The sequence below is a fragment of the Condylura cristata genome, unplaced genomic scaffold (assembly GCF_000260355.1).
Source record: "Condylura cristata isolate star-nosed mole 26May11 unplaced genomic scaffold, ConCri1.0 scaffold00013, whole genome shotgun sequence".
Taxonomy (NCBI): domain Eukaryota; kingdom Metazoa; phylum Chordata; class Mammalia; order Eulipotyphla; family Talpidae; genus Condylura; species Condylura cristata.
In genome coordinates this window covers 9,850,951-9,871,441 of record NW_004567114.1, presented here as the reverse complement: position 1 = coordinate 9,871,441, position 20,491 = coordinate 9,850,951, and the positions used below count along the sequence as shown (strand labels likewise).

At 48.5% G+C, this 20,491-nt stretch overlaps 1 protein-coding gene across 2 annotated transcripts in view; it reads right to left on the bottom strand.

Moving 5' to 3' along the window:
• Positions 1 to 20,491, bottom strand: part of FOXN3 (forkhead box N3) — a 349,499-nt gene that overhangs the window by 208,757 nt on the left and 120,251 nt on the right. The window lies entirely within an intron of this gene.

The window sequence follows — 20,491 nt, the reverse complement described above, 5'->3', positions numbered from 1 at the left end:
CGGTGGGGCGGCGCGGGCGTTGTGCGGCCTGTGCCTTCCTGGCCTCTGGCCACAGCGGCGGCCCGGCGCTGCGCAGCTGGCAGCGTGTGGCCAGGACGCTTCTACCACCCTCCGCCTGCCTTACATGGCTCGAAAGTAAAAATAAAAAGAATTACGATGCGGGCGAGGCTTGCGAGGGGGAGAGGAGATTCCGATCCTCTCTGAACACCGAGTCAGGAGGGACTCCAAGGGCCGCCGACCCCTGAGCCCCTCCCAGAGGAGAGGCACAAAGGCACCACAGCCGCCTGCTGCCGGTGGTCGCCCCTGGTGCCATGGGCGGGCACCTGTCTGCCAAGGCAGGGGGGGTGGCCATTACAGAGCAAGAGGCCCGTCCTAAAGGCCGCGCGCCGAGCCTCTGCAGCCGGCTGTGGCCAACTCGCCACAAGACTTCCAAGCCTAGAGCGAAACAAGCTTCATTCACATCCTTCACATCTTGAACTCTGGACAGTTCACAGCGTTGCTCAGCCAGGATGCCAAGTATTTAGGACCCTCCAAAGATTGGCCACCCCTGTTGAAGCCACACCAAGCAGCTGCCTTAGGAGCAGATGACAGGGGAGTCCAACAGGACACCCTGCTGGTGACACAAATGAATGTGACTGCACACTATCCCAGGCCCTGGCCCCTCCTGGAACCCACCAGTCAGTGGACCGTCCACTGGGAGTTACCGGAAATCTGCAGCGAAGCAGTGTGCAGGGGGCTTGCTCCTCCCGGGAACCCCAGCCAGCTGCTGGTAACACCTACTGCAAGCCAAAAGGGAGGGAAAGGGGCAAGCACAGGGCTTCCGAAATCACTTCTGAAAATGTCAAATAACAAGGAAACCCCCACCAACTGAGAGGCCTTCCCCTAACAGTTTCAAGGTGGTAGGTGGCAGGCAAGTCTTCACCAAGGCTGCCCCTACAGAATCACCCTACCAGTGCCATGAAAACTCCCAGCCAGCACAAGATTCTGGGGTGGAGGCCCAAGGGCAGCCTGAGGTCATCAGCCCCACCCCCCCTTCAATTACTGAGCACTTGGGGTGACCTACCTACAGTCAATAAGCAAAAGGTGTGAAGCGGGAAAGACACTTCATCTTCTGAGTCTCCAGCCAGGGATGTTAAGGGTCAGTGCTGGCAGGAGGAAAGCTCAGTCTGGTCCACACGTCATCAGCCCCTCAGTTGAGGGTACTAAATCTCCCATCCAAAGAACCAAAGCCAGAGCCCCTGGCTGGCCTAGAGAGGGAGAAATAGTCCTCTTCCAACAGCCGCTCCTCACCCTCCCCACCCCAAGGCCACTTACACCCAAGCTAAAAATCTCTTTACATAAGTAGAGGTGTGGCATGTTCCTTTCACCCATTCTTTCCTTTCTCGGAGTTCAAAATAAGGGGATGTAAGCTGAAGGATAGCACAGGTGGAGTTTACCACTTCAGCTCTCCGTGCAAGCTGCTAGCCTCCTAGCCTCCAACACCTGAACCCGGGAACAAAACTTGAAAACAAGCAAGCCTGGGGCCGAGAGAAACCCGAGCAGAGGGTAGGATATGGGGAGGTAGGTGCCTCTGATGGGCTTGCCTTCCTTTCCCTCTGCCTGTTTCTGGTTTCTTCCAGTCTCAAACCTATTTCTTAATTTCTCTTCCCCATTACAAGTGCGGCAAGAGGTGTGAGAAGGTGTCAGCCTGAAGAGGAAGTGGCGGGCCAGCCTGCCTGTTGTGGAGAGCAGGCTAAACATGTCTGTCTGAAATGGGGGGTCCAGACCGCTGCCGGAAGCCACAGGAAGCCCTGCGTGGCCTTCCCACCCTGGTTCCATAGCGCCCGAGCCCAGGGACAAGCTCCCTGACAGAAGGATGCAGGGGACAGATTGCTAAGGAGCAACCTTGTTCTCTTGCCCTCTTGAAGGCTCAGAAAGTGCTTCAGTGTCTTAGCCCCCGAGAGTCCCAAAGAAACCAAGTGCAACTGTAGAAACCGCTGCTTTTTAAAAGATGCTTGACAGCACACCCCCTTGCATGCCTTCCTCACTCTGGGCACTTACTTCCTGACTGGGGACTTCAATACGTCGTCGTACAGCCCCATCTGGGCCTGGGCCAGACAACACAGAAGTATCTGAGAAAGGGGGGGCCGGCACGCCACTATCACCCCCATCGGTATAGGGCCTCAGCTTCCTGTTCGGTCACGGAAAGTAATGCCACTCCCTTTGGATTGCTGTGCGTTTTTCTCCAGTGTGTCTCTGCCCTGGAATATTGAAGCCTTTCCCCATCATTGGTTAATTGACCATAAATAAGATTTTTTTTAATGGATAGTTCAGCGTAAAGTCGCATGATCCCCCTGGAGACTAGCCTCTGAACAGATGAGCAGAGGGAGACCATGCAAGTAAAGACCCAAAGGACTTGCAAATAGGGGAGGCATCTGGGACAGGCCTGAAAATGGTCTCCTTGGGGAGCCTTCAAGCTGACCCCAGTGAGAAGGATGCATGGAAAGGAACTCAGCCAGGCTGGGGCAGGCAGCACTGCGGAGCTGCGCCGCTGGATTCACCAGGCAGCTTCTTCCCCAGCCCTCTTTCCCTTTCTCAGGTTGGCTTTCTCTGCTCCTTTACACCACTCACTGCTACCTGTACCAAGTTCAAAGACCTTCTGGCTGTCAGCACTACCACCTTCATCTTCAGTCTTCCACCAGCAATTCAGATTCTCAGGGAACCAGTCCAATGGGCTTAGTCCAAGTCAGATAACTTCTCCCTTCTCTCCACCCCTCCCAACAGCCAAGGCAAGGGGCAGGGTGGCGCTGTCTGGTACAAGAGGCCTGGGGAACAGAAGGAGGAGAGCGGCTGTGGAAGGAGGCTATCTCCCACAGGGGTGTTTGGTGTTTGACCCGTGAAATGGGGCAGGTGGGTTCTGGATCTGAGTTAGGAAGCCACATGGATTAGAATCTCCTGGAGATGCCCCGGACACGTGCATTTGAAGAAAGCACAACACGAACTGCTTTTCCACGTAGGAAAAAAGACCGAACACAAACACATCTATCAAATATGACTTGATTGTGTTCAAAGCTGTGCTGGTTCACTGAGCAAATGTTTACCAATTACCCACCAAGGGCATGGTGCTGTGTTGGTGCCGGAGATACCTGGTTTTTGTTGCTGTAGCACATGAATATAAATAGATGGGTGGAAACATATCACAAAACTCCTTAGATACTGAGTGCACGGTTTAGATGTACCAACTTGGGGGAAAGAAGCTGCATATTTTTTAGTCCAGAAGTTGTAGTATCAGAAATATGCAAGAAAGAACGAATGAAAAGTAAGAAAGGCTTGCAACTAGCAAAAAACATGTTCCAGAAGCCTTGTATACACAAACAATAAAACTATTATAAAGGTCCAACTTGCTAAGTGACTAGACCTTAAATGTTCCCGACACCAGCAGAAGCGATCATTATGAGCATGAGGTGTTAGCAAAAGCCACAGAAGCCACGGTATGCACTATCCGTGTGCCAAATCAATATACTGTGCACCTTAAATGCTGACATGTTGGATGTCAAATATATTTTTAAAAAGGAGGAGTGAGGACTTGGATCTAAGATGAGTTTGGGGAGAGGAAAGGAGAAAATAGAAGATGAAAAGCAGGCAGAACCACCCAGAAAGCATTGCAATAATCCATTTAAAAGAGAATAAAGATTAGGCCCTCCCTGATGGCCCAACGGGTTAACGTGCAGCACTGCAAGCTAGCAGCAGCCGCTTCAGTGTGAGTTCGTTCCCCTGTCCCAGAGGTGACCCACATGGCGCAGCAGACCTCCCCTGTCTTGCCCGCTGCTCCCCTCAGCAGTGTACTTCCATCCATCTGCCTGTTCTGCTCCCCACTTTGTGGTGAATCCTCTCACTGCCCCGGCACCTCTGGCCTGTACCCCAGTTCTGTGTGCATAAGATTTTTAAATCTTAGAGAAAATAAAGATCATAATTTGTTACCTTTTTTTTTTAAGTTTTAAGAAAAACTGGTGAAATATGAAAATAGTGGTTTCTTCTGAGTACTAGTGTTATGGAGTCTTTAATTCTGGTGTCTTTCGTACTAGTCTATATTTTGCAAATGTTCTACAATGAGTACCCAGTATAGTACTAATGCTCCACTGACGAAGGCAGGGTTCCGTGAGGACAGTGGCTCTCACACTTGAAAGTGCATCAGAATTGCACGTGGGGCTTATTAAAGGGCAGCTTGCTGGCGCCCAGCCCAGAGATTCTCCTTCGATAAGTCTGGGCGAGGACCTGAGGACTCACATCAGTAACCAGTTCCCAGGTGCTGCTGCTGCTCTGTGGGCCACACTTTGAGAATCACTGACTTAGAGGCTAGTCAGTGAGACTGGAAAAAGAATGCATGAGAGTCTTCAGAGGCAGTGCCATGATGGTCTATGAGGAAAGAAGAGCTTATGGTCAAAGATAACTCCTTAATCACGGGTTGACTAAGTCTCTTCGAGATAGCCCATGAGAATGCTATGTGTAATGACTTAAAATATATATATATTAAGGGCCCTCCCTGGTGGCGCGGCGGGTTGGAGCACTGCACTGTGAAGCTAAGCCAAGCCATGGCTGCTTCAGTGCAAGTTTGATCCCCACTCCGGAGCTGGAGCTGCCCCACATGGCGCGGCAGACCTCTCTTGACCTGCCCGCTGCTCCCCTCAGCAGTGCACTTCCTCAATCTGCCTGTTCTGCTCCCCACTCTGCCTCTGGTGACTCCCTCTTGCCACCCCTGCATCTCTAGCCTGTACCCCATTTCTGTATGCATAAATAAATAAAACCTTTAAAAAAAAAATATATATATATATATATATATTAAGCCCTCACTTCCTTAGCTCCTCATCCATGGAAGAGACCCAGCAACACAGTAGGAGACCCTGCAACTCCCGCTGAGTTTCAAGGCTGAGCCAAGCACTGCCTGGAGTTTCTGGTCTTCCTGTCTGGGGGGTTTCCTCGGATACATTCTGTTTCCATGACAGGTGATCAAGGGCAGAGCCTAGGAAAGGCTTAATTTGAATTTCTCCAGCAGGGAAGAGAGCGAGGAGACCTATTTGAGAAGACAAAAAGCGATGTACGCTGAGGGTGTCTCAGACCAGGTGCAGTGAAGCTCGAAGCTCGGGTGCCCCAGCCAAACCGAACCAACCAAGTCACTGGCTGGAGGCAAACTGGCAAGTCCTCTGTCAGCATAAACACAAGCATGAGTTGATGATCCAGAATCCAGATTTGGTCAGTAAATTCAGTCAAGAATTTGCTAAGCATCTAGCTAGTCCAGGCCTAGGAAAAATAAAAGGCTGGCGCTGGGGCTCAGGAATGGGGAGACGCTGTGGGCAGCATAAAGCCTCTACAATGAACACCATCGCCTTCGCCTTCCCAGGGAGCTGAATTCCGAGGCCAGAGGGCACCGACCTGGGGATTCACCTAAGAACCTGGACTAGATACATAGCCTCACTTTACTGCTTTTGGGGTAACCTTGGTCCAAGTACTTACTTCTCAGTCCCTGTTTCCTACTCTTCCAGAAAAGGGTGGAAGGAGAGAGAGTATCGGCAAGAGCCAGGACTAGGGTTGTTGAAAATTAAGTCAATGATTATTTGTATACAGCACACAACAGCACACGGGGCACCATTGCTCTTCAACAAATCAAAAGAAAAGCCATTGGCTGATTTGTATCACAATCAAAAATGTGTGTGTGGTGCAAGGGCATAAATCAAGACTGAAGAAAAGAGGAAATACCATACAGCTGGAAAAGGGTTAATTCTTTAAATGTGTAACTCTTAAACTCATTCTCATCAATGAGAAAAGAGAATTATCACCCTAAAGACAACAGGGTCCAATTCAGAAAGGGAAAAGCAAAAATGGAATGTACCCAAGAAAAGATGCCCAAACTCAGTTAAAATTAGACAAATGAAAAGGAAGACAAACCTGTTGGGAAGATGTGCAATTCGTAGGCTTTGAGCATTAAACTTTCTCTGTCAACTCTTACGTAGGTCCAAAGATGATGGGAAATACTCTTGAATTAAGAATTACCGGGGAAGTGGGTCCTCCCTGGAGGCAAATGGGCTAAAGTGCGGCACTATGAAGCTAACCACAGCCACCGCAGTGTGAGTTCAATCCCTGGCCCGTGAGGTGGCCCACATGGCATGACAAACCTCTCCTCTCTCCCCACTGCTCCCCCTCAATGGTGTATTTCAGTTAATCTGCCTGTTCTGCTCCCCACGCTGTCTCTGGTGAATATGCTCACCCCCGCACCTCTGACCTCTACCCCCAGTACTTGTATGCATAAATAAATAATTTTTTTAAATGAATTACAGGACGGAGGGGTATTTACGCTCTATTTCCAGGCTGATCTTCTATTAAAAACTCACCCTTATAAAAGACCAAATGTGATTGCACCTTTTTCGTAATTGTTTTTAATCTGATAGTAAATCCGTGCCCAGCTGAGTCACCTCACATGGCCAGAACCACTACTAAGGCTCCTGCCTTCCCAGGAATATTTCTGTAGCAGGGGCTTGCCCAGAGGCAGCTGCCTCTCAGATCTAGCAGATTCCACTGTGGAAAGTGCATGCTCGCTCCTCCTGGCAGCTTTGTCCTGGACAGAACCACAAACCCTGAGTTAGCGAACACTGAACTCCAAGGGAGACTCGAGGGTCAGGCCCCTGAGACCAGCTGGTCACATATTCGTTAACACAGCAACATGGCCTTATTTTATCTGCTTTTGTCCATTTAAGGACACCTTATTTGACATGTATCAATAACATGAACTCACAGCCGACAGCACTTTAACAAGTTCCTGAACAAAGCTCATCTCCTCCATTAGGCAACCACAGCCTTCACACAACTAGGAACACTGTGTTTAGGCACTAACTTGGGTGCCATTTTAAACAGTAAAATCACCAATAAGACACACAAAATTGTACCCAACAAGCCACACTATGAGAACAACAGAAGGCAAAGGGTATGTTGTTGAGTTCAGCTGGAGGGTGTTTGCAAAGTAACTCAATGTTTTTTTCCCCAAGCTGCACCTGTCCACCATGAAAGCACCAGTTTTATAAAAAAAAAAAAAAAAAATAGCAAATGCAGGAATTCATAAAATATGTATTTTGTATCTAACGAGGATCACTGTACTTAATATTATTAACAACACAGAGCCTCTTTTTCAGTGCCAGACTCATGCAGGGCTTCGCAGTGTCCTTCACTTTAGGCTCGCATGAACCAGGCAAGGTAGTTACTTTCAGTGTGCCAGTCTTACAGATGGGGAGTGAAAGTGAGGCGCAGAAGGGTTAACACCCGCCCAAGGTCACACAGCTGGTAAGGATGACGCTGGGATTTGAACCCACTCTAGCTGGAGTTTGGAGTCATGTTGCCAGAAGGAACAAGGGAAGCTTCTAATCAATCCAGCGCATTTGGCTTCTTAAAATACTTCTTGGAGGTCAAGGACATGCAGAACAGGAGCAGTGGGACTCAGAAGAGGAAAACATGTGATTAGGAAATAAAGGAGGAGGAAGGACATTTTCCATCAGCAAAAGTGAATGAAGAGGTACCGCTTGCAAAAAAACACAAGGCAGCTTCTGGGACATAAGCAATATGGGATAATTTTGCAATAATAAAAAAAGAGACTCCACCAGATACTGAGTGTCAGACTGAAAGTGTCTGAGAGGCAGGGCGCCTGTCTTAAACTTCTCTGCTGCTCCTAGCACGTGGCCAAGTGGTGATCAAAAAGAGCAACCACTAAATAGGAAAAAAGTGCCCTTCATTCTCCCTCTCCAGCTGGTATCGTGTAGCTCTCCGGATTAAAGTAGCATCACCAAACCTTTTCTTCCCCCGAAGTTTTTAGAGACTTTATTGTTTTCCTGTCTGCAGCGAGCACATCAAGCACCACAATCGCATGGCTGTGTTTGCCAACGTCTGAACCTTGCCAAGCAGTAACTTCTCTCATTTTACTTTTCCAGAGAGATGTGAAAGAAAACAATCGATGCTTCTCTTTAAGATCATGTTTTTTAAAAACAAAGTAAAAGCTCCCAATTTGATAAAAACTCTCCGAGAAACAGCACATGGACTGAGGTACTCCTGCACATCTCCCCGTATACAGAGCTCCTTTTAGGATTACTGGCTGACTCAGCTGATTTCAACAGCCAAATCTGAAATCTCTCATCTATGGGACAGGGAAGTTCACCAACACTTTCTGTTTTGAAATCCAGCCCCACTCCTTCCAAAAATAACATTGCTCAGCCTTTAATCTTGTAATTTAGGTGCAAGCAAAACTGCCCATCGATGGTGAGGGGGTGAGTGCTGACCGTCAGCAGGGGTGGGGGCTGGGAAGGAAGTGGACAAATGGACTCCAGCTTTTCTGTGGACACCATCACCGGCACCTCATTTCTCTGAACTCAAAATCACAAGGCTCTGACTGGTTTCAAAGATTGGGCCCCCAAACAACCAGGCGTCCTTTTTAAGTTGGCATTTCTTCCAGAGAGGAATACTGAGCATCTTTCCTACAAGCCTCACACAGCGCAAGGCCAGCTGTCTGACAATATGGATCCCGCAAGGGGGTGCTGCCCACGTGGGTGACGCAGCCATGAGTGCCTGTTGCTCATAGTACACGCCAGAGGCCTCAGAACAGGGGTCCAGGCAATTGGCAGAGGCATCCCAGGCAAGCATCCTGCATCCCAAGTGCTGGCAGAGGGCCCTGAGGGCCAAGGTGGCATGACACGGCCGGCGTCCTGGACTTCCTGCGGAGTGCCATCCCAGCGAGTGGTCAGAGCTCTCTGCAGATGGCCCAGGCCGGGTCCAAAGGGAAGGATGAATGACAACATCCGTGCCAAATGATCCCACCCATGCTGGCTTGCCTGGACTCCTGCTCGCCATGGACCAGCCTCCTGGGCAAGCCTCCGAGGGCATGCTGTGGACCCTGTGCTGGCCGGGTCCTGAAAGGTCAGCTTGCTTACTGGTTTGTAGGACAAATGTGGGCTTGGGGAGCCAACCCCAGAAACCTGCCCCAGGTAGATTTGCTGAGTTTCTTCACTCACACGGCCCCGCGCTGTGGGGCTCACGGCTGTGGCAATGCAAAGCTACTCTGAGAGGTCCTTCTCCCTCCTAAGCCCATGACACCCTCAGCCTGCCATGCTGGTACCTCTTGAGGGCCTGGCTCAGTAGCCCCACCGCTCCCCGGCTTGCTGCTTTTGAGTGACTTGAATATCAAGCCAAGCACAAAGGGGCTGATACAGAGCAAAGGCTAGAAAAGCTCCTTCCATCCACTTCGCTCTCTCTGGCAGGCACAACTGAAAGACTGTTTTTAATTCGTGAAGAACTTCTCATTTAAACTCAGGGTGCAAAAGGCATCTGAAACGTGAGAGCCCCTGGGCCAGCCCGGGGATCAAAAGGGAAGGTTTCAATGAAATACAAAAGCCACGCAGACCTGGAGGGGCGAGGCTGCAGACAAGGCAGCCAACTGCCAAACTGTCATTTTGCTGGGCGCTGCACAGAAGGCTCGAGTAATGACAACCACAAAACTCATTTAAAGTCTGAAAAGGTGACTAATGAGCTCATTCATGCTGGCTATAAATTATTCACGACAACACGGATCCCGCTCAAGACAAACAGTAAAGTAAACTTTAAACACAGACCTCATTGGCCTCCAGCAGAACAAGTTATGTCTGCAAAACTTCTCAGGAGAAGAGAGACACTTGTCTCTCTCTCCCTTGTCTATTGTCACATGCATTCTTTTGTTTACTTTTTTTTACTGCTTTTAATCAAGTTTAAGCAGACACAGCTGTTACGCATTTATTTCTCTGTTGAGTTTTTCCATTAGTTATTACCAGCAATCATGAGGCTCTAAAAATAGCAGCAAATTATATTCTTGAGAAAAGAGAGGCTGACCTCACGAGGAAGCCCAGGTCTCCAGACAGAACAAGCAGAGGCACAAGTGGGGTAAATGAGAATTCTGCACGGAAGCCAAACAGAAGTGCAGAAGCTCGCGGAGAGGTTTATGATTCACTTCCAAGTTTCCTTTGGTTCTAGCTGGACCAGGGCACATCCAAACCTTACCGCCCAGGACCTGCTTGTATCAGTCATGCTTTTTGGTTGCATTTTGAATGAAAATTCGGCCTTTGCAGAATACAGGCAAAATGGCTGGTGTGGGCATGGCTCTACACAGCAGCAGGTTTGCTGTTACCCACCACGTTGCTGTTGCCAACTTCAGCTTCCTGTTTAATATTAAATAAAGAATTTGAGCTCTTCTGTTTTGATAAACCACGCTGTTTGCTACCACTGTCACTGTTCAAAAGTATGACAACTGTAGGGAAGTAACACCGTGTTTTGCAAACCTTTTTAAATCATTCAAATCTATTTCCAAGACAGTAAGAGTTAGCGGAGTTTCAAATCTGTTGCAATAGATTTTTTTTAAATAGTCCCCCAATAAGTACTTACATTAATTCTTCGTCAGATCGCTGAACATGATGTATTTTTAAACTGCTTTGAATACTTTGAAAAGGAGCCACAAAAAAGCCACAGAAAACACTCATCTTCAAATACCACCAGATGGAGTTCTGCCTAACCAAAAGTGAAAGCAGAACTGTCTGGGGCTAAAGTGTGCCCAGCACACCCCTGGAGAGGGCGGGAGGATGAATGGTCTCAGCCTGGGAATTTGCATAATGTGTGAAAAATTATGCCTGCAAGGCAAAGGATGCCCAGAGCTTTAGGGCCAACCTGAGTCTGGGCCAAGTTCTGTCTTCAGCTAAGGAAATTCTTCGCTGTTGTTTTCAGTGTCTTGCACATGAACCAAAGGCTTGTCCAGAGATTGCTACTGTCTGAGGTGCGACACAGTTTTTCTCTGAAGTAAAGAAAGAGAAATCCTGCAATATATACAAGCAGGTTCTTCACCATCTTCCAAGGGCAGTTTGTTCTTCACTTGATTGGTAGGATTTCTACCCATGCTTCTGTAACGTGTCAAAAGTCAGTCTTTCTGTGCAAGAGCTCTTGCTGTTGTTTTTTGTTTGTTTTTAATCAAACAATGAGTAAAAAACCCAGTTCCGGGGCCCTCCCTGGTGGCGCAGCGGGTTAAAGCACAGCACTAAGGAGCTAAAGCCACTTCAGCATGACTTTGATTCCAACCAGGGAGGTGACCCACATGGCGCTGCAGACCTCTCCTGACCCGCCCGCTGCTCCCCTCAGCAGTGTACTTCTTCAGTTGGCCTGTTCTGCTCCCCACTATGCCTTTGGCGAATCCTCTCACCACCCCTGCACCTCTAGCCTGTACCCATTTCTGTATGCATAAATAAGTAAAATCTTAAAAAAAAAAAAATCCAGTTCCACAGTTCCAACCGAGAACATGGAAAAGTCTAAGATGGCACCTGCTGAAGTCTCAGCTACCGTGCAGCACCCTACCGGTTGGGTTCCTGCCTCCACGCTGCGGAACAAGTGGACAAAACACTGCTTTGAAACTGAGCACATCGCCTCCTCCATGTAACACGTCGACAGGAAAGACTCACCTCCGCCTTCACTGGCGGGAAACCTGGCTTGTCCAGAGAGACAGTCCTAACACCACCCGACTCCTCCTCTTCCTGAGGAGAACCCAAGGTAATGTCAGTTTGCCTGAGGATGTTCAAAACAGCTGAACAACAGGAGCCAAAACAATGAACACCAAGTACCCAATTACAGCAATCCAAAGACTATAAAACACACAACAAAAGCTCTCCAGTGCTTCCCACATGCCAGGCACCAGGCCAAGAACTTTACCTGCATTATTTATTTCACCCTCTACTCCACCCTCACAGGTAGGTGCTGGCATCTCTTTTACAGGGAGGACACTGGGGCTCAAAGAAGTAAAGTCATGGGCGGGTGGTCAGCCACTGACAACCTAGAGGTGACATGAAAAGTTCAGATCCCAAGGCTTTCTAGTCTGCAGAGCAGACTGTTAGTCAGGCCACTGTCCTATCTACACTAGTCAAGATCTAATTCCCAGCAGCACAGACTCTGACTTGCTGATAATCTACCTGTTGGGCTTCTTCTTTGAAGATTTTTGGTATTTGTTTGATCTGCGTTTGAGATAGCAGTTTTCTAGTGAGTGGCTCACAATAGAGACCCAGTCTAGGCTTCGCTCCTGATGCTCAAGGAGAAATGGACACCATTCACAAAATGGACACACCAAGCTACAAGACACCCAAACACCAGGATGATGTGCTCCTATCTGAACTGTAAACACACAACGATTTTGAGAAAAGCCACCTCATCACTGACAATGCCAGGCTGCGTTGAAACTCCAAGTCCAGCCTCATCCCATCTGGACCATCAGAAGGAACAATTGGCTAGAAAGGTCCCATTACACAGGACAATCTACTCTTTCTCCAATAGACAAATGGACCTTCTTTCAATATCCTGTAACCACAGGAATAAAGATCTGAAGCTTTTGCTTTGATCGAATGCTTCCACAGCACAGACACTTGACTAGAAGCCATTTTCAAACCACCTCTCTTCTCTCTTACACTTTGCACACAAACTTAGGTGATTTGTCCACAGCTAAGAAATGGCATTGACCACCATATCGTAAGTATTTTTCCAAAAGCTGCATTACAGAGAATGAGATGAAGGCACAATCCAACCTTTCACAGCTCTATAAATAATTCAAAAATGAGCCAACCAAATGAAAATACACTGACTGCACTTCTCATCTGACGAATGGTTTCCCCAGATCTCCTGGACCACAGGGCTGCGCTCCCTACATCAGTGTCCTACACTGCGAAGGTTCTCTGGAATCTTCAACAAGCCCTTACACTGGGGGTTGAGAGCAGATGCTTCTATAGCCCACTGACATCTCCAGCACCCTGTCAACTCCAAGTCCATGGACCCCCAAATAGATAATGATACCAAAGCCAAGAAGCTCTTTCCTCATGAACCCCCAACACCTTCCCTTGAGAGTTTTCCTTCTGCCACTACTGGAATCTCGTCTCAAGATTAGCCAAAGGCTCCATAAAAGTGGGTGAAGTAAAAAGTTGAGGTCTGTGGTTTGGTTCTTGAGAAACTCCCAACTACCCACAGAGATCTGATTCCGCCACCATTTAGTCATTGTCTGGTTTCTGCCAACACCAGCTCCCTCAGAATCCAAACGAAACCTCTCAGCCGCTTTCATGACACCAGCATCAAGCAAAGCCTCCTTCGTTACAGTAAGAAAAGCATGACCCAGCCCTCCCTGGTGGCGCAACAGATTAGAACGCAGCATTGCAAGTAAGCCTGCAGCTGCTTCAGTGTGAGTTCGATCCCTGGCCCTGGAGGTGACCCACATGGCGCAGCAGACCTCTCCTGACCTGCCGGCTGCTCCCCTCAGCATTGTACCTCAACCATCTGCCTGTTCTGCTCCTCTCTTTCTCTGTTGGTGAATCCTCTCACCACCTCTGCACCTCTGCCTGTACCCCAGTTCTGTATGCATAAATAAAGCTTTTAAAAAAATTTTAATTAAAAAATAAATAAAAGGAAAACAGATTAAAAAAAAAAAAAAGTATGTCCTGCCCAGACCTTCTGAGATCTCCTGTGAATGAACAACCAAGTTGTGCAGAAGATCTGCTCCCTAGGTCAGAGCAAGCTTTGGAGGCTTTTTGTTAGGGTTCCTCCCTCACCCCCTCCATTGCTTACTTTTCTACATCAAAATCTGCAACTCACGGGTAGGAAGAAAGTTACTAAGGCTGACTTACTGACTCTAAACAGAGCTATCTGTTTACTAATTATAGCCTCAGCTTTACAGTAATAACCAGAAAGTGCTCGCTTATTCCTCACAAAAACCGTCCATGTAAAGACAGGATAAAGATCTAGAACATCATCCTTAGGGAGAACTTACTCCGGTTTTCAGACCAGCCCCTAATTTAATGGACCAACTGAGATGCAGCGAGGTGAAGGGACATAGGAGCAAGTGTCAGAACGCATATTGGCTACTTGCACACCAGTGTCCATTTGCCTATTTTTCTTCTCGTCCTTCCCAACAACAACCCAAATTTCACAAACTTGGGGTTTCAGAGAGACTGACCTTAAATATACAGGTGTTGAAGAACGTAGCTACAGTAAGGACTCGATGCAGAAGCCAACACATTTCTCTACTGCTGAGACACTGAGTGAACAGAAGTGTCCATCACTTACAACCAAATGCACCCAGCAGACCTCACACAGCATTCATGGTAGACCCAATTTGACTTCCTGTCCACAGATGCTTGTGCCTCCTAAATTCTTTAACATTACAAAGGAGAGAAAACCATGTTTTGATAAATTTAGTAAATTTCCACTTGCTGAGAATTTGTGAGAAAAGTATCAGATTGAATGTTATCATGGAACTCTTCAAAAGTAGGGCTTCATGTGTAAATGCAGCCAAATTAATACATGATTCATGATGAATGGGAAGTTCATGAATGGAAATCAACCGTCTAGTGTGTGGTTAATGAAGGAGGACAACTCCTTGTGGAACTTGAGACCAAAACACAACTCTTAGGTAATTCTCAGAGTTTTCCAGAAATTCCCTCTTAGACAGACAGTCTCTCATCTTTCTATCACCACTGGCCCAGCCCCAGATGGGATGCTGACAGAGAGGTGATGATGACCTTAATGACTACATTCATTGAGTATTATGCCAAGAAGATATTGAGCTAAGAGTTTTATCTGCATTGTGTCACTGAAAGCTCCCAACGGGCAAAGTGAGGTGAGTAGATCAAAGTAGACATTCAACAAATGATCCTGAATGAGTGACTTGTGCAAATTTAACTAACACAAGGTTACATTTCATGTCAATGAGAATATATTCTTTAATAATCCTAAAACTATAAAATTAAAAAGATGTGTCAGTAAATAAAATATGCTCTAAATAATGTTTACTGAGTACTTGCAGAAAGATTCACCACCAATTACTGAAGCTTACTGAAGCGTAAGCCTCTGGGCCCCACAAGTCCTAGGGAAGAACACACAAATCTAAGGCATTAACATCTTCAGGATTTAGGGTTAGTCACTGAGTAAACAACTAAAACCTTATGGCTCATAGCTGACAGAAACTTGAGAGGTTTCTCTAAATTTGACAATCATCCTAAAAATGGACATGACATTACCAAGAAGTTGACCGTGAAACCATCAATCCTGACCAACACACTGCAGGAATAACCCTGCTATTCTCTCTAGAGAAAGTGATACTCTCAGCTCATTGCCCTATGAAGCAATGAACAGAATCAACAGCCTCAAAAATGCAGAAACAACAGTATGAAGATATGTCCACACTGCTGATTAGTGACATTGGTATTTTTGTGAATTCTGGATTGTCAACTTTAAGTTCATATAGTTTTTCTGTTTTTATTTTTGCCTGCGCTTACAACTGGTTTAAATTTATAATGTTACATTTGTTCCTTAAAGAGACACCTCAAATTAATGTATAGGCTTCTGGCCCTACAAAGCCTACATTCAGGTCCTCCCTGGTGGCACAACAGATTAAAGCACAGGACTACAAAGCTAGCTGCAGCTTTTCCACAAGTTCGATCCCCAGCCAGGGTGCTGACCCAGCCAGGGTCTCCCCCCTGCTCCCCTCAGCAATGTTCTTTGTCGATCTGCCTGTTCTACTCCCCACTCTGTCTCTGGTGACTCCTCTCACTGCCCCTGCACATCTGGCCTATACCCCAGTTTTGTATGCATAAATAAATCTTATTTAAAAAAAAAAACCTACATTCCCCTCCTGTGAGTCTCCTTCGGGCTGATGCTTTCCACAGCTTTCTCCTCTCAGTCTGCCAACAACCCTTTGAGGCAAGTACTATTATTATCCCCATCTTATAGGAGAAGCCTCAAGCAGATTAAAATGACCTGCCCAAGGGGACCCAGCATGACCTGCCCAAGGGGACCCAGCACTGCCAGTAAGACCAGGGTCAGATCCAAGCCTCACCAGTTCTGCTTCTTGGCCTGCCCAGCCCCAGGTAGGAAAGGGCCAGATGCAGGTGTACCTGCCTGGCCTCCCGCTGCTTCAGCATCAGCTGGACAGGGTTTGGGACAAGCTCCCAGCCCATAAAGCTGAGAGAACCCTGCTTCAACTCACTAAGTTACTGACAGCCCGGTCACCTCTGCGCATCATCGGTGGCTGGGGACCAGCCCTTTCTGGTGATGTTATTTATGGCGTAGGTGAGGCTGACTAGGCTGCAGCCAGACAGACGGCAGGGCCCTGCGTCCAAGCACAGGGGCCGAGGCCCTACGACTCACCAGTTGGCTGCAGGAAAGGAAGTCCTGCTGGGGTGAGAACATAGCAGAGCCCCCCAACAACCCAGCTGGGCCCTCCGCGAGCTCAGGCCAGCCGGCCGGCCTCAGCCTCAGTTCTGGAAACAAGTGAAGTCTGCATAGTGTTCTGTAGCTGAAGAACTCCCTGCTGACTCAACTCTGTGCCTAAAGAACCCAGTCCCCTCCTCAGAGCCCCTCCCCCCCCTACCTGAACCCCCCCCCCCACACACACACCTGAACCCACCCAAAGTCCCAGCAAGCAGCACTGGACTTGCTACTTTTGGATACGGCTCATTCTACCATAAAAATAGGAAGTTGTGAGGCAGTATTTGATTTACCTTCTTGGAGTAGTGAGCAGCCAGGGTAAGAGGAGACCAGGGAATGGTGAAAAGACAGTCCTTCTGTGACAAGGGGTCCCCAGGAAAAGAGGAGGTGCTAGGTTCCCTGCCCCGCCCCCCCAAAGGAGGGTGGAGCTGAGCAGCAGGGAGAGGAATCTGGAGAGGAGACTGAAGAGGAAGCAGGATGGAGCCCGGAGATCTGAGGGAGGTACGTGGAGCAGAGGTTCGTGAAGAAGTGGCTCTTGTTTCTTGGCCCTGGACTGGTTGAAACAGATGTGGGTGAGAGACCCATGAGGAGGTTAGACTATGGCAGCGTTTATCTTGATTTTGACTTTGCTCTTTTCCTCCCACACTTGTCTGGCCACTTCTGACCCTTTTCTATGGGCCCCGCCAGAAGGTGCTTTAGACTTGTGGCGGCTTTCAGGCCTGTTTGGGCCAATCCCTTTTGGGTAGACTTTTACCCACAAGGGAATGGGTAACTTTGGGTGCTTGATTTAGAAACTATATTCTTATCTTTCCTGTATGTTGCACTCTCATCGTATTAAAGGTCCTTTCCATTGAAGGTTTTATTTTTTTTTTCTTGATGTGGTGGATGGCAGAACCTATTTAGAGAGGGCAGGTTTGGGGGCTCAGGGGTGCCCCCTGTCCTGTAACACTTTGACTTTACCAATAAAATTGTCTCAGGTAATTAACCTCAGGGCTCTGCCCCACACAACCCACCACTTAAACAGAAAGGATCACTAGGGTATAGATATGCAAAGTCTGAGTGGAGAGATCTCCCCCCCACAGCCAAGCTGCTGGTAGCCTCTGTTAACATTTCTAAAGAAACTATCCTCCGGAGAGGAGAGTGGAAGGGGGGAAGGGGTGTGGCCAGGGTACTGCTGGCCCAGCAGGTCCTGCCCTGAGAAGACCTTCTGATTTGCACTGTGGCTTCACCCTGGCAGAGGCTGGGACTCTGTATCCAACCTGTCAGGTTACCAGGGCACTGTGCTTGACACTGTGACAGTGACTTCTCTTAGGGCACTGAACATTCAAATCATACAACCTTCCCTCTTTCCCTGCCCCAATTCCCAAGCTCAGCCAACCTGCCGGTAATATTTCTACCCGGAAACTAATCAACCAGCTTTCCTGTTTGCTACTCTCCTCCAGAAGCTTCGTGAGCAGGTTGATCTCTTGGGAAACAGGCCCCTCCTGTGGGAAAAAGTCAGTTCAAGGAGGTGAAGGTCACAGGGGAGATCCACAAGCAAGCTAAACAGGAGTCTAGATGGTGCCAGTGCCCAACAGACAGTCGGCCTCAGGCAGGGGCAGTGAGACTGAATGAGGGCCTGGTGGGAAGCAGGCTCCAGAGGAAGGATCCAAGCAAAAGCTGCTAGGTGAGGGCAGGCTGAGTGACGCTCCAGTGACACTCCAGTGACGCTGGGAAAGTTTGGGGGAGGCCTTTGTCTTCTCTGCACCATTGTCCTGTCTGTCAATAGGTGGACATAATCCCACCAGGCTCCCAGGTCTGCTAGGAGGACAAGAGACCAGACGAATGCAAGGTACCCCCTGGGTACGGCACAAAGTGAAAAACTGCAGGTTTTTGCTATCGTTATTTAACAAAAAAAGAGAAGTGGACCAAGAGTTAAGAGCCATCTTGAAATATCTGTTCATTATTTACTTTGACTTTGTATAAAACTGATGGAGGAAAGAACAGAAAACCTAAAGGAGGCATCACAAGACTAAAACCTGGCTCACTGGAGGTGGGGGAGAGGGGAATTAACAAAACCATTCACCCAGCTACGGAAAGCGAGACCCGACTTGCAGACGCCAGTGCCTTTTCCCAAGACCTAAGGCCCAAGCTGGTATCACAGTGCCTTAGGGCGCTTCAGGAGCAGAGACCTGAGGGTAAAGATATGGAGATTAAGCCCATTGAGGAATCTCCTCCCTTTTGAGTTTTGCAAGTTACCCAAAATCTGCAACACACCGGCCACTCCACAAAGCACTGAGCCCCTCCCAGAGAAATTATCTGGACAGTCTCTGCCCTGACCTGGGGCATTCTGCTAGAATCCAGTGTCTGATTACTGTAGCTTGTAGGAAGTTTTGCAATCAGGAAGTGCAGCTTCTCCATCGGCCTTCCACTTTTTCAACACTGTTTGGCTACTCTGGGCCCCCTTGAACTTTTCTGTGCATTTATTTTTGATTTTTTAAAGATTTATTTATTTATGCATACAGGACTGGGGTACAGGTCAGAGGTGCAGGGGCAGTAAGAAAATTCACCAGCGGGGAGCAGAACAGGCAGACTGATGAAGTACATTGCTGAGGGAAACAGCTGGCGAGTCAGGAAAGGTCTGCTGTGCCATGTGGATCACCTCCCTGGCCAAGAATCAAACTCACGCTGAAGTGGCTTTAGCTTCATAGTGCTGTGCTTTCATTCTTTGTGCTACCAGGGAAGGGAGTTTCTGCGAGGAAGTTTTGCTTTGACTCTGTATGCCAATGAGAGAGATGAGCATCAGGACAGAAAAGTTGGACAGAAGTGTCCACAGGCCAGAAACCTGGCTCACACGGGCAGAGGGTGGGGGTGGACCGGATTAATACAGTCACTGACCAGCTCCAGGAACTAAATATCCTGAGGCGCCCAGGCCTGACCCAAACACGAGTGATGCTCTTGGTGTCAGAGGGCGCAGACCAGCGGTAACGATAGGGAGGGTGAGGGCCACTGCAGACTCTCTGGTCCCTTTCAGATTCTGCAGTCCCCCAAAGCCAGCAGCGGACAGGCCACTCTGCAAGCAGCGAGCCCCTGCCAAGGAGGAGACTGTCAGCGCAGTCTCTGCCTGGCCCGAGCAGAAGTCCCCTTTCCCTCTGTGCCACTTCCCTCCAGCTGTCCCTCCGCAGAGCAGCAGCCTCCTGCCTGCCCGTGACCTGACCTGCACCTCGCTGGGGCTTCTCTGCACTGACGCCCCTCAGCAGCGGCCACTCTCGCCCCTCAGCAGCGGCCACTCTCGGGGCCGCCCGCCTGCGACCAGGCCTCTCAGCAAATCTGCCCCTTTCGGCAGCTCTTCCTGCTCACCTGTGTCTATGCAAGTGTCCTTTATTCTCTGTCCCTTTCCCTGATAAACCTGCTCTTTAAAGATAACTAATATCTCTGTCTCTTGCCGAAACTCACCTGGGAACTCACCACATGCCGCTGAAAGGAAAGCTCTTTCCCAGAGTGAACCCAAGGACCCCGCTGTCCAGACCCGTCAATTCCAAAACTTCATCAAAACCATTGTTTTCTCCAGAGCAGGATGATTAAACCTTTCCTCTCTTTGTAACATAAACTATCAAGAAATCACTGAAATTCTTTCCTGAAATTAGCATTTCCCAACCCTTTACAAAAACCCCCTAAAGGCCGCTGAAAAACTTCTGTTCTTGGTCCTGCCTTGCTGATGAAAGGCGCCTTCAAAACAGCAGAACTTGAATAAAATAAACTTGCCTGAATTTCATGGCCAAACTCTACCCGTAGGTCAATGCCCTGGCGAGCAAACACCTTCCTGGGCAGGAGTCTTGGAGGTGAGCTGAACACATGACCAGTCAATTTTTCCAACTACTTAGTTTTTCTTCCCAAACCTACTGATTGCTCCCAGGAGACAGGTTATCATGTAGCCCTTCCCTGCGGTCAGTTACCCTCAGTGCAGGTAAGCCGCGTCCCCTCCAGCCCTCTGCCACCAATCTAAGCAGCTCACTGGCCTAATGAGAGGATTTCAATCTAAAATGGAGCAAGAGGATCCGAAATGAGTCTCATATGTGCTCCCCAGAAGACCGGAACTTAAGAATTGGAACTCAAGAATCGAGGGACGATTTCCTGTAAATGCCTGACTAGAGAAGCTGGAGACAGTTCTCCTGACCAACACCCTCTCCACCCTCAAGCTGGTGAACTTTCCCGCTAGGACTCTGGCTGGATGTTATTCCCCACTTTGCCC